Source organism: Notamacropus eugenii, chromosome 6 (genome assembly GCF_028372415.1).
Source record: "Notamacropus eugenii isolate mMacEug1 chromosome 6, mMacEug1.pri_v2, whole genome shotgun sequence".
Lineage (NCBI taxonomy): Eukaryota > Metazoa > Chordata > Mammalia > Diprotodontia > Macropodidae > Notamacropus > Notamacropus eugenii.
In genome coordinates, this window is record NC_092877.1 from 1,164,082 (window position 1) to 1,188,028 (window position 23,947).

Below are 23,947 nucleotides of genomic sequence, written 5' to 3' on the forward strand. Positions count from 1 at the left end.
ATAAATGAATATATATACACACTTATATAAACATGCATGCATACATGTATGTGTGCATGAGTGTGTATATATGCATGTGTATGTATGTATGTGTGTGTATATATATATATATATAAAATACATGCATATACACCCATAGAAAGACAAATAGATAGATAGATAGACAGACAGACAGACGGACATGAAGAAGATAAATGGTAGAAATGCAGATAAGTGATAGCTCGTTGTAGGTACACAGGCAGACATAAGTGTTTAATAGATAAGCAGAAAGATGGATGAAAAAATGAGATGGTAGGAAGAGAGCCAGATAGAAGGATATAGATAGTAGATGATAGATAAACAAATGAATAAATAGTAAGTAGACAGTAGATAGATTGACAAATTTGAACATTAGCTTCCCTTCAGCAAATAACTCGACAATAGATATTTTAAGTACCCACTATGTTCCAAAATTTATAGCAAACAATGAGAATACAAAATTATAGTTCCTGCCCTCAAGGAGGTATCAATAGAAAGGGGGAGAGTGGATACTCTTAAAACAGGATGTCAGGGACACCAAAATTCTAGGCTTCTCTCCCTTGTCTTATATTTGGCTGCCTGCATGTTCCAACTAAATATGTTCTCTCCAAGAACCTTTTGTGTTTCTCTTCAATGCTAATATTTATAACATCTATTGATTATCTCCACTTTTTTCAGGATACATCCTGTTTGTACATAGTTGTTTACATGGCGTCTCCTTCATTAGACGGTGAGATCAGATCCTTAAGGAGCTCAAGGTGTGTCTTTTGACAGTTTTTGATTTTCCATTGCCTAGCTGTTGGGGGTGTAAGCTCAGTTGCATGTGGACAGTCTCGGGCAGGTAAAGGTGAGGACTTCTAAACCTCAGAGTTCTCATGAGGCCCCCCAGGGAACAGCTGGGAATTGAGGCGTGAGACATGGGCTATCTCGTGCATTTCCGCCTCTTCTCCGTGGGAAACTTGCTGGGGAGAGCATCCCACCCTTGAGATTAACCCATGGTCTGAGCACACCTGTTGTTGACTAGCTAAAGGCTGAGAGCAGGCACGGTTTTCAGGTGCAAACTATGCAGCGGGAGAGCTTAAGTAGGGTCAGGAAAGCCGGAAGGTGCTTCACTCTGAGGGGCCCTTAGAGGGCAGAAGGTCCCTCCCCTCTCCCACTCAAATTCTCTGGCTATATGATCTTTGCCTCCTTGGGAGGAGGAGGATTCCTCTCTCCTGAGGAAGAATTCACCCTGCACATGTAACTAAGATCCTGAATAAAGCCCAACCCTTGTTCAACTCTGGAAAGTCTCTTCTCTCAACACGTTTATCCGGTTTGGCCACCGAAGACCTGCGACAGGTGAAAGGTAAGACTCGGGCAGCCCTTCGGCCTCAAGGCCGAACACCTAGCCAGTGCCTGCATAATAGGCCCTTAATATATACTTGTTGACTGACCAGCAGAGAAACCTGGGAATATTTCCATGAATTGATGGAGCAAGAAGTGGTTCTAAAGAATTATTTATACAATAAAAAGAAAGCATGAAAGATTTCAGAGGATGGAAGGCCATATATGCTATGCACCTCATAACAAAGAGTCAATGGATCAGAGATTTCAAAAGAGATGGACAATTGAATATACAGCCTATACAGAAACGTATTTTCTTTCATTATATATATTTGTTACAAAATCCTTTGTCTTTTCTTTTTTTGCCCTAATTTATGGATTTGAAGTAAAGAAAGTAAATGCTGTTGATATTTTTTTCCTTATTGTGTCAATATGTAATTATTTACCTTTTTCTGACTGTTTTACTCTGTATGGGTTATGTGAATCATAGTTAAATTATCTAAATGATAATATATCTCATTTCCTACAGCATAATAATGTTCTATTATATTTATATACAATGAGTTGTTTCCAATTCCCCAACGGAATAGTAATTGCTACGTTTCAGTTTCATTGATACAGTTAAATAAATGTTGCTGTCAACATTTTGGTACATATAATTCCCTGGAGATCTTTCATGTATTTCACTAGAAGTTATTTTACCGGGTTACGAAATCTTCAAATTTTGGTAACTAATTGTTAGGAATTCAAAAAATAATTACAACATTTATTTGTTTTAACATTCTTTTTTTTTTAATTTTGTATTCTATATTCTTTCCCTGCTTCCCACTCTTCTCTGATATGCTGAGAAGGCAAACCATAGGGTATCGCTTCTGAAAGTGTAAAGTGATGCAAAACATACTCCATTTTATTCTTATACAGAAAAAGTCAAGCAAAATAAAGAAAGTGAAAAAATGAGTTTCAACTTTCACTTACAATTCCTCAAATCTCTCTCTTTGGAAGAGGATAGCATTTTTCATCGTGGATCTTATGAAATTGTCTTGGCTTATTGTCATTTTAGATTGGCATGTTGAAGTGCAAGCAGAAGGCCACAATGACTACTCCTTTGAGTGAGAAATAGCGAGTAATATGCAATGATTAGGGGTCTTCCCCCTTCCACAGCCTCAGACTTGACTCTCAGAAGACCACACTCTTCTTGGTGACATTGTCAATTGTCTTACTAAGAATCTGATTTTCAAGTCACTATCCAATATCTCCTCATTGTTCCTCCAGCATGCTCCACTCCCTTTCCTCTTCATAATTAAGTATGTTCTATTATCAATAAAATACAATTGTCATGAGGTCAAAAATTAACTTGTTGATTTGATTTAGTGTTCCTACCACTTTGCACAATGTCTGCCATTTAATGACTTCAACATAATTGTTTATCTATCCATCCATCTATCCGTGTATCTGTATGCTATCTATCTATCTATCTATCTATCTATCTATCTATCTGTCTGTCTGTCTGTCTGTCTGTCTGTCTGTCTGTCTGTCTGTCTATCTGTCTATCTGTCTATCTGTCTGTCTATCTGTCTGTCTGTCTCTGTCTGTCTGTCTATCTGCCTATCTATCTATCTATCTATCTATCTATCTATCTATCTATCTGTCTGTCTGTCTGTCTGTCTGTCTGTCTGTCTGTCTGTCTATCTGTCTATCTATCATCTATCTAGTTAAGTTAGGAAGAGAGGGTATGGACGGCTGTAAAACCCAAACAGAATTTTGGGCCCTCATGATCAGTCTACCAGCTCTTATCTGCCTTGATTTTTTAAAACCACATTGCTTTTAATTTTCTCACCCTGAGTTTTGTCTCTTTAATCTGGGCAAGAGTTCCAAGCATAGAATTTTGTCTTTAGCAATCAGTCAATAACCAGATAGTAGACTTTTTCAGAGCATTTCCTCTGTCATTTATCAATGAAAACTTTCGTTTTCCTTTTCATTGCAAGTCAACATTTTGTCATTCTCTGATAGAGTGCTAGAGTAGACATGGGAACGTGATTATTAAGTGACAGAGGCCGAATACATATCAGCCTAGTTCTTGAGTCCTCATACACATACTCTATGCGCTATTGCATTCTTCTACAATAAATTAGTATATACTATTTTCACATATAGTTTAAAATTTTTAATTTATTTCTTTCCTTTTCTCTAATCTCCTTCTTTCTATTGACATTCTCCCTTTCCTAGTGACCTGCCCAGTCTCAGTTTTTTGAATTTAATTTCCTCTTCTTAACTCTCTCTCTCTCTCTCTCTCTCTCTCTCTCTCTCTCTCTCTCTCTCTCTCTCTCTCTCTCTCTCTCTCTCTCTCTCTCTCTCCTTTTAAACAATTAATTGCCTTAATTTGAATGGCATTCATTTTCAGTGCCCCATTGAAATTAATTGAATTCACCCTTTTCTTACTCCATTCCTCATCTTACCCAAAATCTAATTCATTATTAAATCATGAGACCAAATTATTTGGAATTAATCTTTTCTACATTGTCTTTCTGGCTTTCACATGGGACAGAAATTCACATGATATTTCCATTCCAAATGACTATACTCTTTTCATAATCTCTCAGAGAAACTAAGAAATGATGAAGATTAACAACGGCAACAAAATTAAAAGCACAAATTGTCTCTTGCTTTGAGTCTTAGAAAGTGGTAGTGTTTCTCAGTGACACCCCATAGTATCCTATGATTTGAGGGATGTTTTTCCTGTTCTTATTTTTTCCTGTTTTCCCATCTTATTTCATCATTTCAAGCCTCAAAATATTAATCTCTTTTTTTTTTTACTTTTTGTATGTAATATGGCATCCTTTGTCCTTAGACATCTTACCCAGAGTTGATTTATTTTCCTTGTTAGCTGTTTAGATAGGGAGGATTTTTAAGAGAGAAGCACAAAAATAAATAAAAAATAAGCCATCTAAATAGCGGAAAACGTTAATTTCATTTCTTCATTCTAACTGAATACATTTGATTTTCTATTGGGTTAGTTTGTTGTTTTTTGTTTGTTTGTTTGTGTGTTCAAATAATGTTTTAGCATGTCCTCACAGATAGAGTTATTTAAAAGAATGACTAAAATATTTTTGTTTTTTTGAAATCCATTTTTTCTAATAGTGAGTTTGACATTGCAGAATGTTATGTGTATCTCTTAATACACTGTTATTTTTTGAATAATACTTTGCAATTATTTAATTTCTTACAAATGAATAGTAGCCTTTTTTTCTTGGCTGAATGAGTTACCTTTGTTTGAGAAGTTTATTCTCTTCTATCAAGGGTATCATTATTTTTTTATTTTTTTAAGTTATATATTTGAAGTCTGAACCAAATGATTCCTGGTGGCTTAAAATTGGGATTTATTTCAATCACTGTTGTACGTGTTAACAGAGTATAGCTGTTGTTGGCTGCCTATACTTCTAAACATATATCCAGTGTAACTTAGGAAAAAATACCCTTAAATAAGTTTCATCAGCAAGACACTTGATCCTTCTATTATCTTTTTTGAAGTTTGTTTTGAGGGTGTGCAGAATAGTCAAGTCAAGATGAGATGGCTAATTTATCTTTTAGAAAATTGCTATAAAATATTTGTTTTTCAATATTAATCACTGTTTTGCTCCACAGCTTCTTCATGGTATTTTTCATTTCTCTATTTCTAAATGTGCAGATCAATGGATTTAATAAGGGAGTTAGAAAGCTAAAAAAATATTGCCACCATTCTGTCAAAAGTGTAAATAGTGGGTTGCTGTGTATATACAAATAAGAATAGTATGAAAAATAAGACCACAGCTGTGAAATGGGAGTTGTGTGATCCTTGAAGGCAGGAAATCTTTCAGTGTTAATTTTTTTTTTTAAATTGCCACTGCCTGACATCATATCCCATAGTTAATTGGCACCTGACAAATGCTTTTAATTGTTCAATTACCACTGAATACCCTTCAAATATGTGGAGAATTAAATCATCCAACCTTCACAGCAGAAATGATTTGCTTATATGTAGAGATAAGATTGCCATGTTTCAAATTCCAACAATACCTTGATCCTACACCTGTGCCTAGGCCAGTATGTCTTCTATATAACATTTATCATCTTAATACATAAAAGTGAATCTACCTTGATCTTTTTAAACACATATATGAAATAAGAAAATGCATTTTGATTTTTTTTTTGCAGTAGAAATGGCAGGTCTAGTCCACAATTTCCTAATGGAATTTTTTTAACTCTGTATTTCTAAAAGTGTAGATAATGGGATTTCTCATAGGGATTAGAGTAGTGTAAAGTATTTCCATCATTTTATCAAAGGAGAAAGTAGATGGAGGATGTATGTACTCAAATATGCATGGAACAGAAAACAGTACAGCAACTGATTTAGGAACCACCGGTGGAAAGGACTTTATGCCAAGCTTCAGTATTTCATTTCCTCAAAGAGTATAGGATGACCCAATAAGACATAAGCAGGAGAACAAAACTAATTGTACAGATGAGTCCACTGTTTGTAATAACCATGAGATCAAGGCTATGAGCGTCAGTACAGGCCAGTTCCAACAAAAGGTACAAGCAACAAATAAAGTGATCAATCACATTGGAACCACAGAAAGGCAACTGGACTATGAATAGTATCTGGGTTAATTAACGTAAGAAACCTCCACACCAGGCAACACAGACTAGTAGAACATGCAGGTTTTTGTTCATAATAGTGACATAATGCAATGGCTTGCAAATAGCAACATATCGGGGAAAGTCCATGAATGTGAGGACAATCATCTCAGAACCACCAAAGAAATGTGCTATAAAGAACTGGGTCATGCAACTTTGAAAGAAAATGGTGCTTTTCACATAGATGAAGTCCACTATTACCTTGATGGCAACAATGGAGGAGAAACATGCATCAAAGAAAGACAAAAAAGCCAGGAAGAACTACCAAGGAGAGCCTAGGAGAGAGGAGGTTGTTGGTGATTGTCAAAATGATAACCAAGCTTCCCACAAGAGTAGCAGGGTACAAAAAGATAAAGATCACTAAAACTATTTTCTTACTATGTGGTGTCTGTGAGAGTCCCAAGAAAATGAATTCAATAACATAACTTTGATTTTCTATAATTGCAGCTTTATAGATCAATGATTTAGTGATTACAGTAAGTCAACAAGGAAGAAATATCTTTAATGTGGATTACTTTACATTTGTTATCAAGCTCTTGATGGTATACAAAGTTTCCCCATTTTGGGTGAAGCAAGGAAACATGTCTATGGCTAACAGATGGGAGTGAATAAGCCTGTACAGTGAAAATAGGTGTAAAAGTCATAAATCTGTCTCTCTCACATACACACACAGACGCACACACACACATACACACACACACACACACACACACACACACACACACACACTACACTACACTACACCTCGAACAGTTTTACGTTTGTGTTGGAGCAAGAAGTGAGTAGGTTCTGCATTACCCACTGGTAAGGAAACATTGTCCTTGTAAATGATATTGAAAATGCTAAGAGGAAAAGGTCAATTATTCTCCTACCTATCTATCTCCTAAATCATGACCACATTGCCAGAAACTTCTATCATGTATTACTGTGGCTGAAGAAGTATACAGTTTTAAATTACACACATACACACACAAATGTGTATGTATGTATGTATGTATGTATGTATGTATATGTATACATATACATATATATACATATATATATACACATACAAATATATTCACATGTCACAACAAACTAAATCAAATCATGAGATCCAGGATCATCCAAAGGACCCTTAATGTAGAAACTTACAGCATGTTTACTAATAGAAAACTGAATAAATCTCTTCAAAGTGTGTTTCCTTTAAAATAATGATAGATGTACATTACAATAAACAGATTATTAACATATTTAGGTCCTAATACTTTAATCTCATATCTGGGAGAGAAGGAGATGAAAGAGACTTCATGAAAATTATGTCAAGAATATTAGATTGGCAAAACCAGGAATTTAATGACAATATCATGTTGGATGTGAGATTATCAAAAAAGTAGTAGCAAATAACTTTAAAAACTATCACATAAAATCAAAGTATTTGAAAGTCTAGTAGGGGATGAGACATTTACACAAAAATCTATGATGTCAGGTTTAATATAAGGGAATAAGAGAGTCAAATTGAGGATTCATAGAAGACATAACATTTAATCTGGGTCTAAAGGAAAAGAGGGTTTTCAATAGTGGAAATGTAAAGGAAGCCCATATCAGAAATGGGGAACTGGGTACAAATATGTGAAGGTGGGGGAGAATAGGACAGTAATGGAAAACAGGTAATAGTCCAGGTGGTAAGAACAATGCTCATTTGAAGGGCAGAAATATGAAATCTGCCCAGAAAGAGAAATTAAAGTCATATAGGAAAAGATCTTGGATGGAGGGTGGAGCCAAGATAGCAGAGTAGAAGAAGGGACCTGCTAGAGCTCTCCCCCCAAACTTCTCAGAAAACCTGTAAAAAAATTACTCAAACAAATTCTAGAATGCATGGTCAATTTTTGTAAATTTTGTGAGTATGTCATAAACAGCTGATTGTATGTTATAATTCCTATTCCCACTCAGTTTTTTCCCAAGATTTAACATATCTAAATTTTCTAAAGTTATATACATCTCCTTAACTTTTTTCTTATTTTCGTGTGAAAATACCTTAAAAAGAGTCTCAAAGAAAAAAATGTGAATTGGACACAAACTGAAAAAATTAAAGATATAAAAGTAACAGAGGAAATATTAGGGGGGAAAGAGTAATAAAAATCATGAAGCAGAATCAACACCTTATCAAAAATAATACTAAAAAATGCTGAATAAAAGAACTCCTAAAATTTGCTCCTAGAATTAGCTAAATGGTAAAAGAGATATTAAAAATCACTAGAAAATAAAAGAATTCCTTAAAAATCAGAATAGCCCAGATGGTAATGGAGTTATTACAACTCAAGAAAGAAAAGAATTACACAAAAATTATTATCAAGAAGTGTAAAATAAACTCTTTGAGACTGCAAAAATAATAAATCAAAGACAAAGGAATAAAATAAAAGCAAATGTGAAATATATTATTGGAAATAAAATTGAGCTAGAAAAAAGATGAGTGAGAAGTTAAGAATTATTGGACTACCTGAAATCCAACATAAAATGCAGAGCAGAAGCATCATATTTCAATAGGTTAAAATGCAAAATTGCCCTGTATCTTAGATACCGTGGGTAAAATTGAAACTGAAAGAGTACACAGATAACCTGAAAGATATTCCAAAATAAAATCTCACAGAAAAATAACAAACTTCAGAGTGTCTAAGGCACAAAGAAAATACATCAAGAAGCTAGAAGGAAACAATTCATATATTATGGAGAAATAAGCAGGTTCAAGGAATCTTTAGCAGCTTTTACCTAAAAGAAGCAGAGGACTTGAAATATGATAAGCAGAAAATGGATTAGAGTAAAGAGATACTTAAATTAGAAAGACTTGACAAAAAGGTATTACAACATTGGAGGCAAATGAGAGTAGGTAATTTTCTATGACTCCACAGTTAAAATTTATCAGTGATTGAATATAGACCATATCTTTAAGACGCGGAATTGAGGATTTCATCCACAATTTAATTCAATGATTTTTTTTTTCATTTTAATGAAAAAAAGTTTATAGGAGTATGTTATCTTGAAGAGGAAATGGAAAGCCTCAAAATGGCTACTTTTTAGAAGAAATTCATGAAACCTATAGTGTCTTAAATAAATACTCTGTCAATCAGGCTTGAATGCAGATCAGCTTTTCAAATGTGGAAAAAGGAAAAATGAACTAGAGAAGTGAATTTCCTCAATGGAGCTATGAGAAGTAAAATGCTGAATATTGAAATTAGCAACATAGATTCTGATTCCTAGATTTAATTTCTCTTAGTTTGATATTCTATCTCTTTCTTTCTCAAACAACACATTTTTTTTTTTTTTATTCAGGACCACTTTTCCTCTATCTCGTATTTACAAGGTCACAAATTTAGAAATCTAAAAGGCTATAGGCAGGGGTAGGGAACCTGTTGACTAAATCCCTTTGACTAAATCCAAACTTCATAGAACAAATCTCCTTAATAAAAGAATTTCTTCTGTAAAACTTGGACTCTGTTAATAGGACACACCCAAAGACCTAAATGTTGCCTCTAGGCACCCGGTTCCCCTACCCTGCCATAGGTCTTCTATAGTACAAATCACTAATTTTATTTTTGACAAAACAAACACAGAGAAAGTTCATTTTTTCTCATCTTACACAAGAAATTAGAAGGAAAAATGGAATTTGATATCTAGCATTGGCTTCATGATGCCATAAAAGATCCTCTTTCAGGATTTCAGTACCTTCTTGTTCTCTTTTTATAAATTAGTTTATTTCTTTTCAGTTTTCTACAATCATTTCTATAAGTCATAAATTTTCTCCCCTTCCCTATTCCCTCCTCCCTGAGAAGGCATGCAGTCTTATATGGTTTTCTATACATAAATTCTTATTAAGTATATTTGAACATTAGACATGTTGCATACAGGAATTAAAATGAATGGGGAAAATCATGAGGAAAAAACGAAACAAAATATAACAAAGAAAAAATATTCTGCTTTTTTCTGTACTCCACTTCCATATTTTTTTCTCTGGATGTAGATGGCATTTTACCCCAAAAGTCATTTGGGAATGTTCCAGGTCCTTGCATTGCTGTGAAGGGCTAAGTCTGCCAGAGAAATTCCTCACACGTTGTGGTTGTTACTATGTTCAGTGTCTTCCTGGTTCTGTTCTTTTCACTCAGCATCAGTTCATATAAGTCCTTCCAGGCCTCTCTGAAGTCTTCCTGTTCATCATTTCTTATATCACAATAGAATTCCATTACATTCATGTACCACAATTTGTTCAACCACTTCCCAATTGATAGTCATCCCTTTGTGTGGGGTACAGAGACCCTTATCAATAAATCAGAGACTCAGAGCTATCTTTGTCGAGAAAGAGCTCCTTCAGAGTACCCAAAAGATGGTGCTGAACAAAGAGAGTGGGTCTATGTCCTGCTCAGCAGATTATATAGGTCTTAACCACAATCTCCTCCTTCCTAGCTCCCTTCCTCAGGGCTCATTAGTGCAGGCTCTGAGGGTGCAATCTGTTCACAGCAATCTACCCCAGCAACAGAATACAAAGACAGTCTCACAAATTTGCCTGGAGATAAAGACAGGCAAGAAGTTTTTGCAAGAGTAAACAGTTTTAGGGGGTAAAAAAGAAAAAAAAAGGGGGGGGGAAGTGTTATTCCTTCCTGCTACATGCCTAAAATCAAAGGGGAGAGGAAGTCTGGAAAAGTACAGAATGTGTTAAAGATATTTCTTTACAAGGTCAACCTGCTACAAATGTTTCAACAGGCCAAGAAAAAATTAATTCTTTGAGGAGATTTCACTCCTAAGAGATCCTTAGAGATCGTCTCTCACAATCCCTCCTCTTATCTATTACTCTTTGAAGACTCCTCACACCATTCTTGATATGCTTCTTCCATCAAATTGTCTTCTCTGCCCTTAAGCTCTTTTCGACCTCCAGGGTCCACTGGGATCCCCCCCTGACTTTTTAAAATCATCAGTTGCACATACCCTTCTGCCTTTGTTTCTAATCTGATCATTTTAGCCAAGGTATCTTGAACAATTCGAGTAATTAGCTATATCAGGCAGGGGAGACACACAGGGAATAATATTATGCCACAAACTGCAATTAACAGAAACCATATAATTTGTTTCCACCAACTTTCTCCAAACCAAGACCACCATGACATATTAAAAGAGAAGACCAAGTCTGGATGCATACATCCGCAATTTTCCTGATATTGTCTGCTATATTTTTCAAAAAGTGATCATTACCTTCTAGCTCCAGATAACACTTGGAGACATTCACTTTCTCACAAATTCCACCTTCTTCAGTCAGCAAATAATCTAATGTTATCCAGTGTTGCCTCTCTACTTTGAGTTAATTGGTCCACCAACAAATGGAGAGCTTTAGTTAGTTATTATTTCCACTATAGCTTGGAGGTGGATAATCCTATTTAGTATATAGATAGAGGTTCTACATCCCCATCCTGTGAATATGTTGCTGCTTCATACACTTTAATGATCCTTTCAGGTGGCCAAGTATCACCCTATCTATTAGCATTCCTCGTGCTAGCAATGGATGTATCTATAGTCCTCCTTGATCTCCCTAGATCATCATACAACTTTACCCCTAAGTGATCTCTTTCTTGACCTGGTAGGAGAAAGAATTTGGTTCTAACTAGGCCTATGTAACAGATCTCAATTCAGTCCACCAGGAGGTCAGTGTAAGCAGTAAGTCCTCAAATCCAATAAAGTCCTTTTAATGAAGGATTTCTACCTTGAAATAGCTTTTGCCCATAAGCAAGTGGATAATACTGCAAGTCCTCCAGACTCAGTGGTTCTCCTCTTATAAATATTGAGCTACACCTCCACAATTGCTGCTTCTCTTTCCAAGTACAATTATATAGCTTCCTAGTGTTATTATCTGCACTCCAGAACTCATTAGACAACATTCTTGTCCCATTCCTTTCCCATCTCCATTTCAGTCTCTTAATTTCTGTATTACCCTCAGTACTATTAGCTTCCATACAATGCTACAACTCTGGCTCTACACATATTGATTTTGGTCCCTTAGCAGCAGCTCTGAATCTACAACTGCTGTCTGTATGAGGTTGGTATATGGTATAATGAGTACATTTTACTACAGTACCATTTCTACAAGTCACCACAGTCAGGGTCCACCTTCCTTTATACTTGGTACAATCAAGAGTACATAATGACAGGCTCCCGAGTTGACACTCTGGCCTCTCTGTAAATGTCCATTCACAATTACTTTCCCCACACCATTTCCCTTCTCCTGTTTGAGTCAAACTATATTTGCCCTGGACAGATTCTGCCAGAGGGCAGCGATGTTCCTCATATTAGGCCCAAAAGCCATTATGTACCTTAGATCTGTTGCTGAGAAGCCACTCAGGTTCCAAAGGCACTGCGACTCAGGGCCAAGATTCTAATTTTTGAGGCCCCCCACATATTCAGCCACTGGTGAGGTTAAAACTACCTGCTATTGCCTCAATTAGCTGCTAAAATTTGTTTCCTTCCTCTTGCCAGAGGACTTGGACTGGAGTAGGGGCTCCACAAGATAAGAAAGAAAGTACTAGCATTGATATTAAAGAAAGCCCTATAGTGTTACACTAATATTACAAGTAAAATGGCTACGCAGAGGAATGGAGACATGAGCAAAAATACCCTTAACTAGAACCAGCAACAACAAGGATGAGATTAATAGACTCAATAATATGAAAAGTCTCATAGATAGGGATAAATCAAGGTTCATGTGTCCAGCCTGTTGGCGGCCCCGCCTGAGGCATATCTTTAGTATCTCCAGTCCTTCAGTTCCTGCAGAGTACCTACACTCTGTTGGAGGAGTTACTAGTCCTTTAACTCGGAAATGATGAGCCCAACCTTGCTCCTTAGTTTGGATCCGTGTCAGAAGTCAGTAGGACTTGAAATGGTTCCTCCCAGGACAGAGAAAGCTTCTCCTCCTTCCAGGTACAAATAAGTACCCAGTCATCAGGTTGGTATTGGTGAAAAGGAAATCCCAGAGGTGGGGTATGGGCAATCAACCCCTTTTTCTGTATTGAAAGTAAAGTTCTGGCCAAAGATTGTGCATATTCTCTCATAAATCTGTCCTTATTGGGAATAGCGGGGCTATCAGTAGTTGGGTGCCCATATAAAATTTCATACAGGGACAGTCCAATATCACTTTGGGGTTTAGTTCTAATCCTTGACAAGGTTAAGGAAAGACATTTAGTCCATGGAAACTGAGTTTCTTTTTCTTTTTCATTTTAAAATTAGATGAGATATATTTTATATTGTTCTTTTTTTAATTAATTTATTTAATTTTTAACATTCATTTTCACAAAATTTTGGGTTCCAAGTTATCTCCCCCCTTGTCCCCTCCACCCACCCCCAAACACCGAGCATTCCAACTGCCCCCATCACCAATCTGCTCTCTCCTCTATCATCCCTCTCTGCCCTTGTCTCCATCCTCTCTTCTGTCCTGTAGGGCCAAATAGCTTTCTATACCCCTTTACCTGTATTTCTTATTTCCTAGTGACAAGAACAGTACTCGACAGTTCCTAAAACTTTGAGTTCCAACTTCTTTTCTTCCCTCCCTCCCCACCCCTTCCCTTTGGAAGGCAAGGAATTCAATATAGGCCAAATATGTGTAGTTTTGCAAATGACTTCCATAATAATTGTGTTGTATAAGACTAACTGTATTTCCCTCCATCCTATCCTGTCCCCCATTACTTCTATTCTCTCTTTTGATCCTGTTCCTCCCCATGAGTGTGGACCTCAAATTGCTTCCTCCTCCCCATTCCCTCCCTTCCATCCTCCCCGCCACCTTGCTTATCCCCTTATCCCCCACTTTCCTATATTGTAAGATAGGTTTTCATACCAAAATGAGTGTGCATTTTATTCCTTCCTTTAGTCAAATGTGATGAGAGTAAACGTCATATTTTTCTCTCACCTCCCCTCTTTATCCCTCCTCTAATAAGTATTTTGCTTGCCTCTTTTATGAGAGATAATTTGCCCCATTCCATTTCTCCCTTTCTCCTCCCATATATTTCTCTCTCACTGCTCGATATCATTTTTAAAGATATGATCCCATCCTCTTCAATTCACTCTGGGCACTCTATCTCTATGTGTGTGTGCGTGTGTGCATGTGTGTGTGTGTAATCCCACCAACTACCTAGATACTGCATAGTTTCAAGAGTTACAAATATTGTCTTACCATGTAGGAATGTATACAGTTCAACTTTTATAAGTCCTTTGGGACTTCTCTTTGCTGTTTGCCTTTTCATGCTTCTCTTCATTCTTGTGTTTGAAAGTTAAATTCTCTTTTCAGCTCTGGTCTTTTCATCAAGAATGCTTGAAAGTCCTTTATTTCATTGAAAGACCAATTTTTCCCCTGAAGTATTATACTCAGTTTTGCTGGGTAGGTGATTCTTGGTTTTAGTCCTAGTTCTTTTGACTTCTGGAATATCCTATTCCACGCCCTTCTATCCCTTATTGTAGAAGCTGTTAGATCTTGTGTTTTCCAGATTGTATTTCCACAATATTTGAATTGTTTCTTTCTAGCTGCTTGCAATACTTTCTCCTTGACCTGGGAACTCTGGAATTTGGCCACAACCTTCCTAGGAGTTTCTCTTTTGGGATCTCTTTCAGGCAGTGATTGGTGGATTCCTTGAATACTTATTTTGCCCTCTGGTTCTAGAATCTCAAGGCGGTTTTCCTTGATAATTTCATGAAAGATGATGTCTAGGCTCTTTTTTTGACCATGGCTTTCAGGTAGTCCCATAAATTTTTAAATTGTCTCTCCTGGATCTATTTTCCAGGTCAGTTGTTTTTCCAATGAGATATTTCACATTGTCTTCCATTTTTTCATTCTTTTGGTTTTGTTTTGTGATTTCTTGGTTTCTCATAAAGGCATTAGCCTCCATCTGTTCCATTCTAATTTTGAAAGAACTATTTTCTTCAGTGAGCTTTTGAATCTCCTTTTCCATTTGGCTGATTCTGCTTTTGAAAGCATTCTTCTTCTCATTGGCTTTTTGAACCTCTTTTGCCAGTTGAGTCAGCCTATTTTTTAAGGTGTTATTTTCTTCAGCATTTTTTTGGGTCTCCTTTAGCAGAGTGTGGAACTGCTTTTCATGCTTTGACTTCATGTCTCTCATTTCTCTTCCCAGTTTTTCCTCCAACTCTCTAATTTGATTTTCAAAATCCTTTTTGAGCTCTTCCATGGCCTGCGCCCATTGACTGGGCTAGGATGCAGAAGCCTTGACTTCTGTGTCTTTCCCTGATGGTAGGCATTGTTCTTCCTCATCAGAAAGGAAGGGAGAAAATACCTGTTCTCCAAGAAAATAACCTTCTATAGTCTTATTTTTTCCCCCTTTTCTGGGCATTTTCCCAGCCAGTGACTGGACTTCTGAAGTATTCTCTTCACACCCACTTGCCTCCAGATCGTCCCAGCCAGCGCTTGGGGTCTGAGATTCAAATGCTGCTTCCCAGCCTCAGGGCTTTTGCGGGGGCGGATCTGCTATTCAGTGTGAGATCAAGTTCAGGTGCTCAGGTGGGGGCTGGGCCGCCTCATGGGCTCAGTTCCCTAAGGGGGTTTATGCAGAGGGGTTTATGCAGAGACCTTCAAGAATGGATCCGGGCTCCTGCCTGCTTGGGGAGCCCTGGTCTGCTCCCGCCTCCACTGCTGCCTCCCGAGGGGGCCTGAGTTATGGGGGCACCCCACTCCCGTCTCGACCCACCAAAGAAACCCTCTCACCGACCCTTTTCACCTGTGGGTGGAGGGACTGCATGGCTGCTGGAGATTCCGTCCCTGAAGCCTGCTCGAATCTGCTCTTCTCTGTGCCGCAGCCAATGCAGGCCTGGGCGCAGCTCCAAGTCCGCAGTGAGACCTTTTGGGAGAGGTTTTCAGCCTCTCTGGAACAGAAATCTCATCAGCTCCATTGTTCTGTGGCTTCTGCTGCTCCAGAATTTGTTTGGAGTTCTTTTTTTACAGATATTTTATGGGCTGTTCGTTCGGAGCTAGTGTATATGCGTCTTTCTACTCCGCCATATTGGCTCTGCCCTGGAAACTGAGTTTCTAAAGCTAATTTGGTCAGCTGCCTTTTAATTTCTTGATTCATCCTTTCTATCTTGCCTGAGGATGGGGGGTGCCAGGGAGTATGGAAGTCCCAAGATATCTTGAGGCCTGTCATAATAGACTGGAGCATCTTTGAAGTAAAGTGTGTTCCCTGATTTGAATCTATACTCTCTGTCAGACTGTATCTGGGAATTTTTTGTTCTGAAATAATCTTACTTACCATTGAAGCAGTGGCCTGTGCCATGGGGTTGGCCTCCACCCAAGAAGTTAGGTGATCTACTACTACTAGGAGGTATTTGAGTCTATGGACAGGGGGTAGCTTGGTGAAGTCCACCTGGATGCTTTAAAATGGCTAAATACCCCGAGAGCTCCCTTCCCTGAGTGCCCGGCACTGAGCAGTCTTATTTGTCCTTTGACAAATAATGCAGCCATCCACCATCTGATGGGCGAGGGTATAAATCCCACAAGACACAAATCGGGTCAAGACTGTATCACAAAGGTTTTGGACATCCCAGTGACTCTCCTGATGTAGGTGTTGTAAACTAGCTTCATACTGACATTAACAATCACCTCTCTCTCATGGTAGGAGGCACTTCCCTTAGGCATTTTGTATGGCTCCTAAATCCTGGGCCACTTTTTTCTCATCCTCAGATAGGCTAGGTGGGTCAAGATTTGGGGGAAGGTCAGGAACTAAAACTAATATCTGATCCTCCCTTATTCCATACTCCCCTTCACCGACCCGCTTTGCCTCCATATTAGCTAATGGCTTCCTTTGGGCCCCAAATGGATACCCTGGCTGATGTCCATTTATATAGACTATGGCTACATCTTCAGGCAACTAAATTTTCAAGAACCTGAGAGAGGAGGGTGACAAGGGTCAGTTCTTTCCCCTTACTGTTTTTCATGCCCCTTTCTTTCCAAATTTTTCCAAATACATGTACCACTCCCCAAGTATACTTGGAGTCAGTATATATATATATTTCCTCTTTTTCCTCTTAAAAGTTTTAAAGTTTGGTTCAAGGCATACAATTCGCAGGTCTGGGCCTGATCAAGTTTTTCGCAGTTTAGCTGCTTCTACCAATGCTGTTCTATAGCCTTCCACAACCTCATACCCATTCTATCTCTGTCCCTCCACTACCCTGTAGATAAACAAATTAACTGCCACAGGGATAGGAGACTCTTGCAGGTCCTCTCTAGTTTTAGTCTGATAAATGTCATTTGCATACAACAATGTTCCACCTTCTTCTGCTCCTGGTTAGGTAAGGCTGACAAGAAAGAGAGTGGATTCAGGTTAGGGTCTTGTGATAATACCAAGTCATCCTTCTCTAAGAGGATGACTTCATACTTAAGAATTTGTGAGTCTGTCAACCGCCTGCCTGCCCTCTGATTCAGGATAGAATGGACCTGATGATGAACACTCACTATCAAGCCCCCTCCCAAACATCAACTTTCTACTTTCTTTTACCATAATTGCAGTGGCAGCAACTGCTTGAATACTAGTGGGTCATCTCTGGGCTACAGGATCTAGAAGTTATGATAGGAAGGCCACTGGTCTTCTTTGCCCCCTCTCTTACTAGAGCTAGAGGGCCACACCCTTTTCACTCTTTACAAATAAATGTAAAGGCTTTTCTAAGGAGGGCAGGGCAAACCCAGTGGTGGGGGTGAAGGGGGAGGGGGACATAAGAAGATTGTCTTTAATTTCTGGAAATTCTCTTGTCCCTCAGAATCCCATTGGATAGGATCTGGTCCCTCTTCTAATAGATGACTATACAGTGACTTAGCCAATACTACATATGAATCAATCCAATTTCTACAATACCCAACCAGACCTAAAAATTTTCTAAGCTCCCTTCTTGTTCGGGGCAAAAGAGTTTGTAGGATTTCTGAGATCTTATCTGGATCTAGTTTCTTGCTTCCTTTACTGATTCAGTGCCCCAGATATTTGACTTCCTTTTCAACAAACTGGAATTTACTCTTAGATACTTTCAAGCTAATGCCTCCCAGATAATTCAAAAGCTCAATGGTACCATTACTGACTGTGCTTCTCCTTTCCCCTGCAATTAACAAGTCGTCTACATATTGGAGAATGATGGTGAAGGGTGGGATTCTAAATTTTTCTAGGATACTCTCCAAAACTTGACCAAACAGGTTTAGTGACTCAGTATACCCTTGCAGGAGGACACTCAACTGGAGTTGTCGCTTTCTCCCTGTGTCTGAATCCTCCTACTCAAAAGCAAACAGATCTCTGCTTTCTGGGTCAATGGGACAGGTCCAAAAGACACCTTTCAGATCCACTACACTAGACTACTCACTATTTTAAGAGATTTTTCCTAGGAGGGTGTAGGTATCCAGTACCACAGAGTATGAAGGGCAGATAATCTTACTGATTTCTCTCAAGTCCTGAACCAACCTATAAGAGCCATCTCCTTTCCACATGGATATTATTGGAGCATTATAAGGAGAACAACAATGCTCCAGCAACCAGCCTTCCATCAGTCCCTGTGTTACCAGTTTAAGTTCCTTCCTCCCCTCCAAGGGTATGGGATATTGTTTTGACTTCGACTACCATATTCGGGTCCTTGAGTCTAATCTTTATGGGAGTAATATTAACCCATCCCTGATTCTGAGGTTGAGCCCAGACTTGGGATTCAATCTTATTCTCTTCCTCTTCTTTTAATACCAATATTTTCTTGGGGATTATTTTTGTCCCTTGAGGGACTAGTTGAATGGATAATTTAGTTATAAGGCCTCTCCCTAGCAAATTAACTCCTTTCTCAGGGATCAATAGAAGCTTTCCAAGTACCTTAGTTTTATCATGCTTAAGTTCTAGGACTTTACTAACAGGTACAGGAAAGTTTTCTCCTTTTGCTCTTGAGATCAGTAATACCTCTGGCCCACCTGTGGCCCCTCCCCACCTACCCCCCCTCCGCCAAGTCTTATTCCTTTTGGCATTGGTATTATTGAAGATTTTGCAGCTCCAATATCAATTAAAAATACAATCTCCTCACTTAATGGCCCCACCCACATATTTATCAAGTGTTTGGGGTGGGTTTGATCTATGAACCCCTGATACCCCTAATCTTCCATTTTCTGATCCTTACTCGGTTGGGGGCAGTCCAGTTTTAAATGACCCTCTTGGCCACATTCTCAACAACTAAGTGGGGTCCTTGGACCAGCCCTTCTCCCTTGTCTCATTTCAGGGTGGGGCCTGGGGCACCATCCAGAAGATTGTCCCTACCCCATTCCTCCTCTCTGAAACCCTAAACCTTGATTTCCTGGGTGCTTCTTTACTGTTCCTACCACAGCCTGATCTGTCCATAGCATAAATTTAGTCTCTTCATCCTGTTGTTTCAAGGTTTGTAATATAATCCAGGAATGCTTGTCCCTCCCTTTGTTCTCTTCCTCTCCTCTTGCTACTTACACTTTCTGGGCCATTTCCAAAAGTTCTTCCAGGGGTTTATTCTGCCATCCTTCTGTCTTTCATAACTTTTTATTAATATCAGGCCATGAATTAGTCACAAAATAAACCTAGAGGAAGCTTTGAGCCATAGGATCCTCCAGATTAAGGCCTGAGAAGTTTCTCATACTCTCTTTTAGTCTGTCTAAGAACTCCAAAGGGACCTCCTTTCTCTCCTGATGCACTTCCTGTATCTTGTTTAAGTTCTGGCTCTTTGGTACTGCGTTTCTAATTCCCTGAACAATGATCTCCCTGAGTTCTCTCATATTTCCCCTGTGAGTTGCATTATGATCCCAGTTAGCTTCCTGGAGAAGAGACTTCTTCTCACCTCAGGGATCCCCTTGGACTTTCAGGCATGCATAATCTCAAGCTTTCATAGCAGTCTTCCTAATCTGCCCTTGTCCTTCCCCTATGAACAGGATATCTAATGTTGCCATCATCTCTCCCGAAGCATATATACACATTTGGTCCTAAAAACTGATTAACTTAATCAGCGACCCCAGAGGGGTCCTCAATTAATTTCTTTATATCCTCTTTGTAACCGCTAAATTCTGTACTATTTAGGAGAGCATTCACATAATCAATACCTCCTTGGGCTAATAGGATTTCCCTCAACAGGAATCTCTTAGTACTCTCAGGGAGAGGAAAGTTTTCTTGGTCTTTGAGCAATTGCTTGAATTCTTTCCTGAGAGGCATTTAAGGAATGTCACTTGACCCCACCATATCAATCAGATCCTCTCTGTAGCTTCCTCCTCTGGGATGGGGGTGAGCAAGAGGGTATTGGAGCCCATACCCGGGTGGAGGCCAGTGGAGGAAGGTAAGGAGGAGGAAGAGCAAGAAGTGGGTCCTACTGGAGAGATATCTGTTTATCCTCATCCTAGTCCTTAGGTTTCCCCTGCACAACAAACTGACCTGCTGAAGGCAGCCAAAGAGCTGCATAGCAGCTTTTGTCCTCCTTAAAACACTCCTTAGAATTAACATAAAGGTTCAATTTTTGGTAAACCCAGTCCTCAGAGGATACATACTTTGGCCACAAGACATTTCCTCCGAGTTGAGTGTCCGCCCAAACAAAACAACAGTACATAATCATCTTCTTCTTATCCTAATCCCTATATTTTGGAAGTTCAACCCAATTACTAAGTCTAGATCCCAAGGGACTATCAGCTGGCACATGCTGTAGCTTTTTCTTGTCTCCACTCGATTTTGAATTTCATTTCCCCATCCTCTCAGATGGCTGCTTTGCCCACTCAAAGAGTGTAGGCCAGCTCGTAGGGTTTCCCCTCATGAAACTTCAGTTTCCTCAGACATCTTACAGACTTCTCCACTTAGATTCTGGGGAACCCGGCCACCCAGAGAGTTGCTGTTCCAGGCTTGTGATAGCTTTCAGGCTCATCCTGCTTAGGTTCCAAACCTTCTCGGTCCACTTAACTGGATCTGTGTGTACAAACTTATGTGACTGAAAATGGCTTTCACTTCACATGGGTGGCCACGGTAGTGTTCTGCATACCAGTGCTGTAGAACTTTCATTTTGCAACTCTGAGATCTCCCTTCCTGGTTTTCCCTCCTCAGGGGAGAGTTCCAAATCAGCTGAAACTCAGAGGTCACCAGAAAAGTCTGGAGCTGTGCATGTCCCTGAATTTAGGTTGGGGAAGTCCCCCAAAAGGCGGTGCAATACCAGACAAGCCCCCAAAACTGCGTGGGGTATAGAGAACCTTATTAGTTAATCAGACTCAGAGATAATAGCAAAAAAAAAAAAATAGTTCATTTATTGACTTTCTCTAGAGCGGGCTCCTTCAGAACACCCAAAAGATGGTGCTGATCAAAGAGAGTGGAGCTGTGTCCAGCTCAGCAGATTATATAGGTCCTAATTGCAAAACCCTCCTGTCTAGCCCCCTTCCTCAGGGCTCATTGGTGGAAGCCCTGGAGGTGCAATCTAGTCACAGCAATCTACCCCAGCAACAGAGAACAAAGACAGTTTCACAAACTTTCCTGGAGACAAGGACAGGAAGAAAGTTTTTTGTAAGAGTAAACAGTTTTCCAAAAAAAAGAGAGGACAGGGAGGTGTTTTCCGCCCTGCTAAGTGCCTAAAAACAAGGAGTGAAGGTGGGGAAAGTACAGAATTTGTTGAAATATTTCTTTACAGGGCCAATCTGATGTAAATGTTTCAAAAGAGAAGGAAACAATTAATTCTTTGAGGAGGCTTCACTCCTGAGAGATCCATGTCTCACACTTTCAATTTCCAGTTCTTGGCCACCACAACTAGAGCTGCTATAAATATTTTTGTACATGTGAGACTCTTTCCCATTTTTATGATTTCTTGGGGAAACAGTCCGAGAAGAGAAAGTGCTGGGTTGAAGGGTTTGCACATTGTTGGAGCCATTTGGGAATAGGTACAAGTTGCTCCCCAGAATGGATGGATCAGGTCTCAGTTCTGAGAGAGATGAGGAGATTGTGAAGATTTTTCATAATAAAAATATGGGGAATATTGGATTTTCGAAATAAAATTTCTCTTCCATAAGGGCTCTCTGCAGGTATCCAGGGCTTGTGGACAGTCAGTTGCCTTCCTCCCTCCCCCCCACCCCCCCAGCTACCAGCTTTCTTTGTGACAGTGCTGTGGGTTGTAGCCGAAACTTGGAAGTTACTCAAATATCCCCTTTGTTTGTTGTACTGTTGCCACATCAACACTACCAGTTCCTGCTTCTCCCCCTCCCCTCTTTTCTAAAGCCACATCAGCAGTTAAGTTAGATATTAGATGAGGCAATTGTGTTGGGATAGGTGAAGATTTCCCAGGGTTTGCCTAGTTTTTCTGTGCTTAGATTGTGAGCCTGCCTCCCAGCCAATGGAGAGGTGGGATAGTGGGGAGATGGGATTCTCTGCATTAGGGTATATAAAATGTGCTTCAATTTCTGTAAGTTGTCTCCCTCTATCAGGTTCCCCAACCTGGTGGAAGGATGTCCCTTTCTCGAGAATTGTAATAAATCCTTTTCTTTCTGTTCTTATTGAGAAGCCTCTTCATTTATTTAAGATCTTGAGTAAGGGTCTTTTTATCCCACACAGTTGGTGCATTGGCAGGGAATGCCCTCTAGTGGCAACTCCTTCCCATTTGGATCAGGGGCAGGCACCTGTCAGAAAGCTTTCTCTGATGGTCCCTGACCTAAGGGGGAGGAATTCTTGCCCTGAGGGAACAAAGAGGTACTCAGAGGAACAGACAGAAAACAGAAAAAAAGAAAAAAGAAAAAAAAAGAAAGAGAAAACAGAAAAATAAATGGTAAAAAAAGGGAGAAAGAGTAAAGGCTCCAAATAAGTGAGGTGAAGAGGTGAAAGCAAACTCTGGCTGGCTGGTGGAGAGGACAGTCCTTGAAAGTTGTGCATGCATAGCCTGGAGGTAAGCACTCAGGGGTATGGAGGTTTATTCCTTGAATCTCAGACTCGGGAAGTTCTGTGAAGGCTGCTATCTAAATTTTTGGAATCCAGGGAAAGGATTCAGGAAAACCTCAATGGAAAGACGCTGCTGAGGGGCTTCACGGGGACTGTTGGGAGTTAGGGCGACCTCTCTCGGAAGGTTTTGTCTTGAGGGAAAGAAAAGCCTTCTTTGTGTAGCGCTTGTGAGGGACTTGAAGTCCAATGGGAAAAGAGCAGTCTAAGCCTGTCACTGCGGAGCAAACATTGAATGATATTGATATACCGGTAAATAGCCCCTTGGGGAATAGACTTTAGAATTGGAATGAAGTAACCAAAATATAGGGGAAAAGGAAAAGAAAAATGATATGATATTGTTGTTTTGTGTGGGGTGGAGTAGATGTAGGAGGAGTAATACGGCCCAAAGATGGGTCTTTAGAAGATTGGGTATGCTAAAAGTTGAATCTGTATGTAACTGCTAAAAACCCCTTTAATTCAGAGGAAGGCACTTATGCTGCCCTTTGGATGCCAGAAGCCCAGCAGATGGTATTGAAAGGGAAAAGAGGGGAGGGAGAGGAGAAAGGATCTGCCCCTCTCACTCCCTCCTCCCTGCGCTTTGGGCTTGGTGGCTCCACTTTCCCCCTCCTCTGAACCTAAAGAAAAAGGGGTGGAAGACTTACATATTTCTAGTGAGGTACATGGTCCTCTGTTTAGAGAACTGGAACAACTTTTAAAAGATCAGGAAAATTTACCCTTCAAAATGAAACCAAAAAAACATCCACTGAGTTATTTTCTTAGAGAGGTCCAGTCAGTTCAAGGAGGCTTGATTTATGTTAATACACCTCTTAGTGCAGCTGAGGTGAGAAATTTTAAGAAAGAAATAAAAGCCCTAATGGCAGACCCACAGGGCTTATCATAGCAATTAAATCAGTTTTGGGGGACCTAATAAATATATATTGGGAGTGAATTAATGAATGACTTAAATATCTGATTCTCTCAAGAAGAAAGGGACATGATAAGAAGGGCTGCTATGA

The 23,947-nt window shown here is 39.3% G+C and overlaps 1 pseudogene; it reads right to left on the reverse strand.

The window, feature by feature from the left end:
- Positions 1–5,561: 5,561 nt before the first annotated feature.
- Positions 5,562–16,301, reverse strand: LOC140510983 (olfactory receptor 4C15-like; annotated as a pseudogene).
- Positions 16,302–23,947: the final 7,646 nt, after the last annotated feature.